Source organism: Falco biarmicus, chromosome 5 (genome assembly GCF_023638135.1).
Source record: "Falco biarmicus isolate bFalBia1 chromosome 5, bFalBia1.pri, whole genome shotgun sequence".
NCBI classification, from domain to species: Eukaryota; Metazoa; Chordata; class Aves; order Falconiformes; family Falconidae; genus Falco; species Falco biarmicus.
The window spans coordinates 55,174,441-55,186,926 of record NC_079292.1 but is presented as its reverse complement, the minus strand read 5'-3'; the positions used below and the strand labels follow the sequence as shown (position 1 = coordinate 55,186,926).

General features: G+C 38.8%; 1 protein-coding gene across 9 annotated transcripts in view; it reads right to left on the bottom strand.

The window, feature by feature from the left end:
* ATF7IP (activating transcription factor 7 interacting protein) overlaps positions 1-12,486 on the bottom strand; it is a 114,026-nt gene that overhangs the window by 89,663 nt on the left and 11,877 nt on the right. Inside the window, exon 1 of one of the 9 annotated variants that reach the window (XM_056341641.1) lies at positions 4,700-5,110. The exons of the other annotated variants lie outside the window; for them this stretch is intronic. The gene's annotated coding sequence lies outside the window, so the exon portion shown is untranslated. Of the gene's footprint in view, positions 1-4,699; positions 5,111-12,486 lie in introns of those variants that run through there. 9 annotated transcript variants of the gene reach the window in all.

Genomic DNA, 12,486 nt, shown 5'->3' with positions numbered 1-12,486 from the left:
CTAGAACAAGGCAGTATAAAAGTTGCACCATCCACAGCTTTAAATATTGTTCTCTTTGATTAAAAAAAAAACCACCACCACCACAACACGAAACAAAGCAGATCTAAGTGCAAAAGGAAAGCATCACAGAAGGTGAAATTTTAGAGTAGGTCTGACCACAAATTGAGAAAAAGATCCACAACAAAAGAGAAATACAATTGTAAATTAAAGGATGATAAAAGTCACGGACTATGCACCACTAGGATGACTGATTATTATTAGGTATTTTATTTTTCTGGACCATAAGGGTTTTCATTCAACAGTTTTGCTGCATGGAGTTAAGCCTTGCCCATTGTTCCTTCAGAATGAAGCTGGTGGGGGGAAACAACAAAAGTATCCAGAATCATTGCAACAGATCTGGTGAAAAATTCTGAACTGCTAGAATTAAGGAAGACACTGTAAAGCATGACAATAAAAGGAACCATTTCTAGTCTCAGACCATTAAACGCCCTTAGCCATCCATTTGTTGGAACCAGAAAGGCACCTGACTAACTTTCTGCTGGCTAACTTTCTTGACCTCATCATCTAAACACCTTATCTTGCTAAGAGCCACAAGATGAGATGGCCCAGAAATTATTCTTAGGCAGAAGATGTAAACAGCTTTTGTGGGGTCTCATCACATCAGTGTAAGGCTAGGTATGGTTTGACTAAACACGTAACCAGCTCTGAGTCAAAAAACAGTCCCTACTAGGTATCTGTATCAAATAACCAGAAATTCGGATTAGGTAGAAAACTTCATGCCAGCATTATTCCACATAACCTAGCTGCTGTTCCAAATCCATATGCCATCTAAGTGCCACAGATTGACCATTCTTTTAAGTCTGTCTTCAAATCAAGACTCGATGTCTTTCTCAAAAGAGACAAAACACAAAGAAGCAAAATTCACTGCTTCCCTTACTTCACAGCATAATTAAAAAAAAACCACCAAACAAACCATTTGTAAATATTAGTTAGTTGGTCTGCCTCCAGCTTCCCATTACTTATGCCACCCCACCACCCTGGATTGTATAGCTTATTTTATTAGTCATTTTTGCCTTCTGAAGGAACATACTCAATGGAATTATTGCTTTATACTAATTCTTTCTTTTAAAACTCAAGACTGGGCTGCGTAAACAAAAACATAGCCTGCACATCAAAGGAAATTATTATTCCACTCTGCTTGGCACCTGTGAAGCTACATCTGAAGTACAGGACCTGAATGCAGTTTTGGGACCCTGAATGCAAAAGAGATATTGATAAGCAGGTGGAGGACCACCAAGATGGTTGAGGGCTGGAGAACATGACAGAGAAGGTGAGACTAACAAGCTGAATCTGCACAGCATGAATAATAGATAGCTGAGAAGTAATTGCTCTCTTCAACAACCTAATTGGCATTCATAGAAAAGACAAAGCCAGACTGTTTTCAGAGATGCACAGCACACTGACAAGATAAAATATGATGCAGCTTGCATCATGAGAAATTCCAGACAGATACAGAGAACAATTCCTCACCACAAGGATGGTCAAACACTGAAACAGCTTGTCCAGAATAGCTGTGGAATCTTCATCCTCGCCAATTTTCAAACCTCACTTTGACAAACCCTGGAGCAACATGGTCTAATTTTGAAGTTACTCTCCTCTGAAGAAGATGTTAGACTAGATGACCTTCAGAGGTCCCTTCCAACATAAATTAACAGTTTAACTTTTACAGTATTTTACAGTTTTGTGTTCTTGAGCCAGAGAGATTTTTGTGCCTTTTGCCAGTAGCCTTCCTAATTTTTCAACATTGTAAAAAAACACTCCTATGGACAACAGGACTGTAACCTTTATTAATGAAGAATTCGCATCATCAGTATAAATATTCAAGGCAGATTAATAAAGTGTACGACTTCCTTAGTCTTCCTCTGTATTCAACAGAATTTTAGCCCCTCTGCATAAACTTTCTATTTGGGACTTTAGCTCACTTTCTTGTCTCTATGATCCCTACTTAATTTCAGGGTACGGTTTTCTGTTAAACAGATACGTCATATAACAGATGGTTTCTAAATGTACAACTTCAGATTTTGCTGTGCAATAGTAACTCAGTGGGTCCCACTGAGCACACGATCCAGATGATTCTGGAAGAGTCGATCTTTCTGACCTCTGTAAAAGTAACTGCTTTACAATACCAGTCAAAGAAACTTTACTTGGAACATGTTTCCTACCCCTCTCCCCTTCCAAAGGTTTAAGAAGCTTTTAAATCAATCTAATGTTTAACTGATACAGGGTTTGGGGTGGTGGGGAATTGTGTGGTATTTAAGAAAAAGACTGTATCAAGTCATGATTGCACTATATATTGCAGGTATTTACATTAAGGAAGCTTGTTCTAAAACTGATTACATTAGGATTTTTTCAAAAATAGTTTTATTTCCATAAAACCACCTCAGCGTTAATTCTAATACTATTCTTCTGCATTTCCTGAATCCTTCAGATGTCCCTCCATTATTTTTCCCCAGAACTGAGGTGAAGCTAAATAGTTGTTTAGATCATCCTGACTGATCTTTTTAAATAAGAAGTCTTCAAGGTCTTCTGGAATTTTCATTGTATTTTAAAGTTACTGGGAGGGACATGTCAGAAAAGAAACAGATTCTCACTCAATTCTTTCAGAACTCCTGGGTACAGATCACAAGGACCTACTTATAGCCTTTGTTAAGAAACGTCTATCATTGAATCTTTATTGTCTTTGTAACTTCTAGTTTTTAAGGACTTACGTCACCTGTGAGATATTATAATGTAATCTCAATTCTATCTAAAAAAACCCCAAAACATTTACTGTAATCTTATACTTTCTCTTTCACTATGAATTATGTTATCATTGCCACATACATTACTGTTTGTTAAAAACTGAGAAAGAATTCTGTCTCACTTTTGTTATCCTTTGCTTTACTAGTCAAGGTTTTGTCTCAGGAACACTTGTTTCCTTTAATCAGTTTTCTACATTTGTCATGCCCCACTCAACGCCATGTCTCCTCTACCATCCTCGCACTTACACTTTACAGAAAAGGAGGGGCCCTGAATTGCTTCCTTCACATTACAATGAAAACAGACTGATTTTAACAAAATTTGTCTTTTACGGACAACCTTTATAGTTGTTAACTGTGATTTCTAATGCAATTTGTGGAAATCTACCATATACCTATTTACATACTTTCTCACACGCATATCATTTTTGTACTGGTTTTAGTCTGGACATGCATATAACCAGACTTCTAAATGACAAGCAAAATTGCCACACATGTCAAATCTTAAGTTATCACTAAAAAAAAGGAGTTATCAAAGGTTTCAAAGTAAGTACATACCCCCAAAAAAGGCTCATTTGGTCTAAGTTGTTGGCATGCAGCATTCTACTGTGCCATGTCAATGCAGAAGTATACCTTTCTCTATTACCACCAAAATTGCCCCTCCTCAGTATCAACCAGTTAAGAGTTCTCCTTCCTAGCATATTTACATCTTCTCTATTGGCCTTAATTCATAGTCTATTTCAGAATGGCTCCAATACTTATTTGAGTTTAAAATGGCAGTGCTAGGGACTATAATCTACCTGCCTGCTTTGCCCTTCTACCTTTTTAGTTTTATTCTCTTCAATTAATCTCATTATTCCTTTAACTGAACCAGGCCTGTCTACTGCCAGTTGCACATCCCTATCTTGAGCTGCTGTCTACCTTTAAGTGACCTTGTTTTCCTTGGCCTGTTCATGCATCTCCAATTAATCTCTTTTTTCTAGCTCAGAGACCTCCCAGATCCAGTCATTTTCTTTCACCATGAATCCTTTCTAGTCTCCCACCCTTTCACAACTTTTTTGACTTGTAAAATAGAAACAACGCAAATACATTTGCACAGAACTAGCACATCTAACCCATGCTGTCATTTCACGCACTGCATGCGTAACCACAATACAATACAGTATATTAGGTAATTAACAACACTGTCATTTTGTTAATATTTGGTGCTCTAAGGCAAACTTACTTTCTTCTCAGGAGGAGATCAGATAAATATCACATTCTGATCTGTTACCCTATTTACAAATACACTTTTTAAAAGGTCATATAAATACACCTGAGAATGTGTGTTTATACTAAAAGATACATGGACAACAGTTCAGTGTCCAATAGTTTTAACAACTTTACCACCTCAAAAAGAAGAAAATTCAAACCACAACCAGGGTAACGAAGCTTCTTCATAAGACCATGAAGCCAAAACCCCTGCTACTGGCATGTATTCTACCTTCTTAGCTCCGCACCCTTTTCAGGAATAAGCTAAAGTATTGCTAAGCCTCCATGTGCATCAAATGGTGTCACTATAGAGACAAAAATAACAGTGGCAAAACAGTAGAGGTTTGAACCAAACAAAACCCGTAACATCAGCAGCAAAACCTACATACTCAAATTTATAGTATTTTTTAAAGTCTTCATTTTTAGTTAAATAAACATTTCACAGTAACTGCTAGTTCATGTGCCCTGTAACAACAGCAACACAAAAATAATCACAGCAAGAACAGATGACTTCCAGGCTTCCCAGAAAACGCCTCATATTTAAATTTAATTCCTGGCATTATGCCAAAGTGGGGGATGGGCACCTAAGTGGAAAAATAACTTCAAAGGCCTCTAAAACATTAATGCAGAAAATTAGTTACTTCTCTTACCTGGTGAGAAGGTGGCATGTGCAAAATGAGCTTCCTCCTCTGAGTAAGCCACTGACACGTAGCTCATTTGCATATCACGCGCTACAAGTAGACTTCCAGGTCGGCCATCTTGATACTAAGAACTTGTTTTGTTTACATAGCAGAATGAGTACTATTTTTTAGCCAGTCTGAGCTATGCTGTTGTACCTCTACTTGTTAAAGCCTGCTGGAACTCCCACTTCTCCACACAAGTGGCTGAAGTGTCAGGAGTGCCCCTGCAGCTCACTGAGCATGCCACAGCCTCCAAGGGAACCTTGCAACTGCAAGTGCCTTCAGTCGGACTCTTTGTGCTGCCTTCTGTGCTGCCAACTATTAGCACTGCAGCAACTATGTGCAGTGAAGTACCTCCCACATACCACACGGTAGTACCAACAAGCATAAATTTATTACAGAACAGCACACACACACAAAAAAAAAAAGAAGCTGAAATGTCCTCAGTATTTTCACGTACTAGCAATCTAATTACACCTAGGTTCCCTGTACATCTTTTCACATGCATCAGTGCCGTTTTTTCAGTACAGAAACCAGAGTGCTCCTGCAATCTGTACACAGAAGTCCATGACACATGTTAGTTGCTGCCGACGGGGAGCCAGACTGCAGTTACAGCTAGCTGGTCCAGTAAAAATCTACATAAAGGGGGCCTCATTTCAAGACTACATTACATCAGGATATTGCTGAGCAAAGCTTCCCCCCTGCCCCCACCAGACTACTATGGGTTCTAGAATATATCGTCTAGTTATTTGCTTACTAATAATCCAGATCCCTGTCAGAAGTCAAGTGCTGCTCTTACTATTTATATAAATGAAAACTGACAACAGTCTCTACAAAAGAAATTTCACCCTGAAGCCTGTCCTAGTAGGATGCTTCACACTGCAGTGTTCACAGTGATTCTGGTGAGCCCTACATAGTAGCAATTAACACCAAAAACATGAGTATGCTCAATGCTCAGCAACCCGCTCTTCTTAAACTGGCATTTCCAATATTTCACAGTCTACCAATAACAAGTAAGTAAGTATCAGCTCCAAGTAAGGCAGATCCATATTTAACCTAGTGCTGACAGGTAACATGTCTGGCCATTTAATATGCTGTTTCCACTTCACATTTAATTTTTCTTCATTAGGCAGATGGAGAAAAAAATCCCCCATCCAGAGCTATGGACTTTAACTTTTCAAGTACCTAACAGATACAGTGAAAATTAGAAGCAGAAGCTTGGATTTCAGCCTCACTCTGATTTCAAATAGTTAATTCCCAATTCTTACTTTTGTACTTCCAGTTAAAAGGCCAATTACATTAATTAATTACATTTTACAAATGCTTATTCTAAAAGTCACTTTACCTTTTGAGGAAAAAAATAAGCCAGGCTTTGCTTACCATTAAGTGTGTGTATGTAAAGGATGTAAACCTTTTTCCCCTCAGTTGCTGCCTTGTAAGAAACTCTTAGAGCATGAGACCACCCAAAGCAAATAAACATACTATTTAGTACAGCAAGTATAAAAACCAATTTGTGAAACCCTAAATAAAATCAAGTTAAATCCTCAGTAATGTTTGGCTAGCTACACACCTAGCAACACTGCTGTAGTTGCAGCCTGGCACCATTTAGTGGAAAAGGAAAGTGATGTAGACACCGATGCTTGTCGATTCCAGCACTGCAAAGGCAGAGCCCCTCAGGACCAGAGGAGCCTGCCTGCTTTTCACCACCGGTCTCTTCCGGTTCCCTGCATTGTTCCTCTTTAGAACGCCAACAGTGTCAAGGCTATATATAGTCAAATTATGTTTTATGCCCCCTTTTCCATTGTGAACCTAATTTGCTGTATGGCTGGTTCTAGGTTATTTGAGCGTAACACAATTTGCTCATCTGTAATGTCAAAAAGATAGCAATTTTGTGTCTGAAAGTATTTAGTAATGCAAATTACTTTTCACTGGTGGTTACAGTTCCTCCTCAGCTGTTGTATCCAAAAGCCTAAAGTGATGTGTAAGGGAAAATTAATTATTTTTCCTGAATGACTGCCACATTAAAATGACAGTCATTAACTATACAAGTGATCTGGTACTGTTCTTCTTTTATGTCACAGTATCTTTTGATTTATCTTACTTTCAGACAGATTTGTGTATGTTAGCACATTTAAGCACTCTGCAGAACATATCTTTTATTGATGCTGTTGTCATTTGCAGAATGAATCATCAGATGAATAGCCCCTGAGCTTAAAAATAAAGGGCACCAATGCTGCTTAAAAAAAAAAAAAATAACAAAAAAAACCTTTGTGATCCCCACATATGGCCACCCCCTGCCCCAGCTCTACAGCCTTGTGCACAAATACCAGAATAACAGCACGATTCTCACCACAGTAAAACAGAAACTGCAAAATAAAAGACTGTACTTGGGAGAATTTTCTATTCTTGGCTCCAGTCCGCTCAGGGAACTCCAAGCCGGAGCTTGCCGGCAGCCCCGAGGGGGAGCTCTCAACCTACCGTCTGGGGGAGGCACCACCTCGCTTCCAGAACATTCCCGCAGTCACCCACACTCCCTCGGCTGTACCTTCCTCTTTGTGCTTTCCCTGCCTCTTACACCACTAGCTATGATAAAGCTCGTTTTCAAATACAAAATGTTTTTACGGAAAGGAGGCACAGCTGGCTGAGTAGTTAGGAACGCGCCAACTCAGCTGTACAGGGCACAGGGCTGCCGGGTAGTGCAAGGTGGGCCAAGCCAGTGGAGGACTTGCTAAGCCCCCACCAAGGGCAGCATCCTCCTGCCATGTACGAGCTGACCAACCCACCCTGACAGCTAGCACAGGCACCTCTTAAGCTGCTTCCAAGATGGGATATTTGGGGATCTTTGTTTCCAGTTTTGTTTGGGTTTGGGGTTGTTGGTTTAGTTTTGTTTGTGGTTTTTATTGTGGGGTTTTTTTTGGGGGGGGGGAAGGGGGGGGCTGTGTGTGTGTGTGTGTGTGCATGTCTTTTTTGGGGTTTAGGTGTGGTTGTTTTTTTTTAAATGCAGGAGCATAACCTGGGAGGATAAACAATGGCATACTCCATTATATTCTCTAGTGATTGCCACTACAGAAAAAGCCAGAATGTCTGCCTGCCTTTCCCACATTTGGCATGCAGTCAGTGGAAACACCTGAGAGCTTTTATAACTGCTTTCTCAAAGCCAGTTAACAGGACTCTTCTTCCAACACACAGAATTTTCTAGTCTCTCATCAGAGCCAACCTTAAAAAGCAAATGTTACAGTCAAAAACTAGTAATTATTTCAAATGCAACCAGCCTTACTATTAGCTGTATGGTTTCATTGGTATGTATCAAAGAAAACACCCTCAAATCTTAAATGCCAGTTGATTCATCTCAGAATAGAAAGGTAAGAAAAATCTGCCACAGAATAAGTTGCCTAATTCAGACACAACTTCAAATATGAAGGCATTTAATTGACGAAGTTTGTAAAAAAAGTAAAAAAACCCAAAAAACAAAAAAACCCACCCCCCAAAACCAACCAAGCAAACAAACAAGATAAAATCTGTCACTAGTAGCTTGATCTAAAGAAAACACCCAGAGCAAAAGAAAATAAAAGGCCCTGGGCCTTCTGTAGGCAACACACACAGAGTTCAAAATACCCCCTTCCCCTCTGACTTCTCTTCCCCAAAGCATGAAACGGAACAAATTTTATTCATGGAAGTCAGCCAGAAGTTTGGTAGTTCCCAAGTTTTTCTCACACTGGTTTTTGAAAGGCACAGAAAATTATGTTCATTTCTGAAATAGAGAACTGTCTATCAACCCGTTACCTTAGCCAGTGTGGTTTATTTCAAGATATTTTACAGCAGAAGCATGTATCAACAGAAGGGGCAGGGAAGGCAGGGAAGGGGGGGGGAAAGGGGGGAGCTGATGGCTGACACTAGTTATATCTGCTTTAAAGGGGTGAAAAAGTGTCTAAAACAGGTAGCTTCCAGCCAGTAACAGTTTAATGTTGCACTCCCTTTCTTTTAGAAGGGAAATACTGTTTGTCTCCTTATCAACTTCAGAAAAAACATGTTTTGCTCACTTAAATTTACATGAAGAATTGTCACTTACTAAACAAACACTGCAAAGCTGACAGATCTTAACCTGCAAATCGAGACACTGCAGCAAACAAAAATTAAATGCTTGCCTTACTCATAATTTCTTTGAAGACAGTACATTCTTCAGTAAAACACAGTAAATGTTAAAGCTAAAAATAAAGGTCCAATTTAACTGTTTAACAGTAGTCATAATGTGATTAAGTATTTAAGATTCCAAACAGTTCTAAGTGCTTGGTAACCATTTATTTCTAGTACGTAGGGAACTAAACAAGTCAGCTGTTTGAAAGTGATTTGCATGCATTAAGCAGTATTGCGTTAATTCAGCAGTCCATTCCAGTTTGTTTTGAATCCTGCCTGAAATTGTTTGCTCCCAAAATATCTACCAAAATAGAAGATGCAGCTGTATGAATTGAGACAATTCTGTTTTAAGAGGAACATAAAAAATAATCAAGCCACGTTAGAATGGATCCAAGCAAGTATGATTTAGTAATGACAACTATCCAAATAGTTGGAGCACAAATGAAAATAAAGTAGAATTGTTTTCTTATAATCAAATACACCAAATGCAAAAAATGAATTGAAAAAAATGTGCCTCTATACACTCCTTCAGAGTAAATTATTGTTGGCTATTTCTCTTTGAAAGTCACACGTATTTGAGACTGCTACCCTATTAGCAATTTACTTGTGAAAACCTATCCTTCAAATTTACCTATCAGTAGTACAAAGGCTAACTGTTCTAGAATGCAGCACATGTCAGAAGTGGAGAAAACGCAGATACAAGAACAGCGAGCAGAGTCTGACAATGCATCTCACATTAAAAATGTATAATTATCAATTCAGTTGAAGTCGTTAATTCATTATACACAACTATTTCTAACTTAAGTCATTAACATCTAATTTATGTATTTAATAAAAAATTGGTAGGTTGGTGGGGGTTTTTTATCCCCTGAAGTGCCTTGTTTCCATGCAGGTAAATCGGTGCTTTTAGTTTTCTTTTTGACTGCTAAAGAACACACTATTAACACCGTGGGAGGGAACAGAGAAGAGATCATACTGTCAGCTATCAGTACTACTGGTACAGCAAACATTAGAGTTACTTGGACTTTTGGAAACAAGAACACATTCCATATGCAACACAGGTTTCAAAACCTACCATACTTCATGCATTCCAACACCCACTTCAGGAAAGAAAAAAAAACAAAACCAAACCAAAACCAGTCAAATAAAAAAACCCAAACCACACCACCCACCCACCGCACAGAACAAAACACTGCAGCTCCCTGCTCAGCCACTCATTCTGTACACCGCTTCCAAGAACGATGCTGTTTTGAGAACTGCCTGTTAAAGAGCCAAGTAAACCAAAACCAAAGGAAAGGGAAGGGAAGGGAAGGCAGCAAGACAAGAGCTTTCCTCTGAACCCTGGAAAATGTCTCCAAGCCTCTTCTGTAAAATGGGAGTAAGCTTCCTCAGCTCACAGGGAAAAGTCATGGGCAACAAAAAAGGCCCAAAAAGGACTGTGTGAAAGATGTGGTGTGAACATGCAATGTTTTACTCAAACGTAATACATGCGAAGAACCACTCCTTACATGTGTGTGTACTCCTCACATGACATGTGAATGTCAAAAGCTACACTACTTTTCCTTTTTATGTTCCCATTAAAGGGGTTAAAAAACCCCACCAAACCAACAGAACCAATAGCACTTGACAATATGAAAATGTTATAAAAACATTTTCATATGCACCATTTTGAAAAACCAACTAAAAAACACAAAACCAAGAAAAAGCCAACAACAAAACCACCATTGGATGTGTATGGTAAATAGGTTTTAGACATAAAATTTCATCCCCTTCAATGATTACAAAGTAGCTCAGGGATCTCATTATAAAAAAATGTTTCTATTTGCTTTGAACAACGAGTTATTAACATCTGGAATTAATGAACAACAATAACTTACTAAAACCCACACAAACACAAACCTCAGTAATCATTTATAAGACTGGGGTCAAGATGACTTGACTCAGAATATCTTGCAGAAAACCAGAAATATTGTTTGGAGGATGGGAAGAATGAAATCTCACTACATTATTAATCTGCATTCATTAGATGAGTTGAACATATGGCAAAACTTCACATCAAGACAAATGCATTTAAGTAGAATTTGTTGTCAAGAGTTTTCCAACATTTCAAAGCGCCCAAATGTTCTCAGGATCTGTAACTAATCTTACCCAATCAAGAAAAGCCACTATGAACTAAAATCTGCCTTAAATCAAATCCACTAAACAAAATTCTACTAGCAATAAAGCAAGTAATAAAACTACCTACGTACCTGCATTTCATCATTACCTGCGACCACACATTCACATTATTCCTGCCACTGATTTTTTATTCTAAAGCAGGAAAATCCTATAACCAATCACTTACAAATTTACAAGTGGCTGAAGTCAGCAGTCCACCTGGAGTTTAAATTCTGTATTTTACTTTTTGTTGTTGTTGTTTCTTCATATCAAATGCACATGGTAAACATGAAGAAACCGGGTCTCCTAAGAACCTGATGTGCACTATCTATCCAGAATACTTTGTTTCTTTATAAACAGCGTACCATCATTAACTATAGCAGGTAAGTTACAGGAACATTTAAAAACTAAATTAACCATCAAGTGCTTTGTTAGAGAGTATGCTAAGAGCATCAAATTCGCGTGCAAAAACATTGAGGAAGGACTAAAAACTTTTAGGCGTTTAGTACTGCCTTTTACACATCCTTAGCACCAAGTTCAGCTTCACACAGGAAAATACTATGAGCTACATCCTGTGAGTTATCCAACTCTTTTCTGCTCCTGATAGTTTTCTGAAGAACTTCAAGTAACTCTCTAATTACCCTCAAATTAACTCATATCCAGCTTAAGATCCCACAAAGACCTTAACTAGGTCTTTTTGAGACAGACAAAAAACAAGAAAATGAGTCAATTGTGAAGAAAAATATCTTTTTTCTCCTGCTGCTTTTCTGTTCTCCTTCTCCCCAGTGGAAAGAAGTTGAGCAGTACTTCACCCTTAGCCACTGACACTTATGAACTACCTTCTAGTGAGTGCTGAGCATGACAGGTAGCTAGGCCACCAACCAGTAACATGCACAGGAAACACTAGGCCAGGGATCCTCAAACCTTTTAACCAGGGGGCCGGCGCGCGGATGCAGTGGCAGGCAGTCATCTGCGGCTGCTTGGTTCCCCCCCCAACCCCCGGCGGGGGGGGGGAAGTGGTGTCTGTAAATACCGGGGGCCAGATTGAGGACCCTGGGGGGCTGTATCTGGCCCGCAGGCCGTAGTTTGAGGACCCCTGCACTAGGCCATATGAAACCACCAGCACTTTGAAATGCAGATTTCAGTTAAGTTATACAAAAGAAATGAAAGAATAATTTACCTTGAAACTTCCACTCTATCATTTGTAGTACTTTTGCTACTCAAGGGTAGCACTACTATAAATTCTGCAAATAACTGCCACCTGCACAATAGTTAATTTACATAATCATTGCTATTCCAATGTATTAACACAGGTTTTGTAGTTCTTACCTATCATTGGAAAATGTTGCATGTTGAAAATATGATGATCAAATGTAAATCTAACCACCTGGTTGCAAAAATGTAACAAAGTTTACAAAAAAATTTATTTTATGTTTGAGGTGAGCTTTTTGAAAAAGGGCAACATA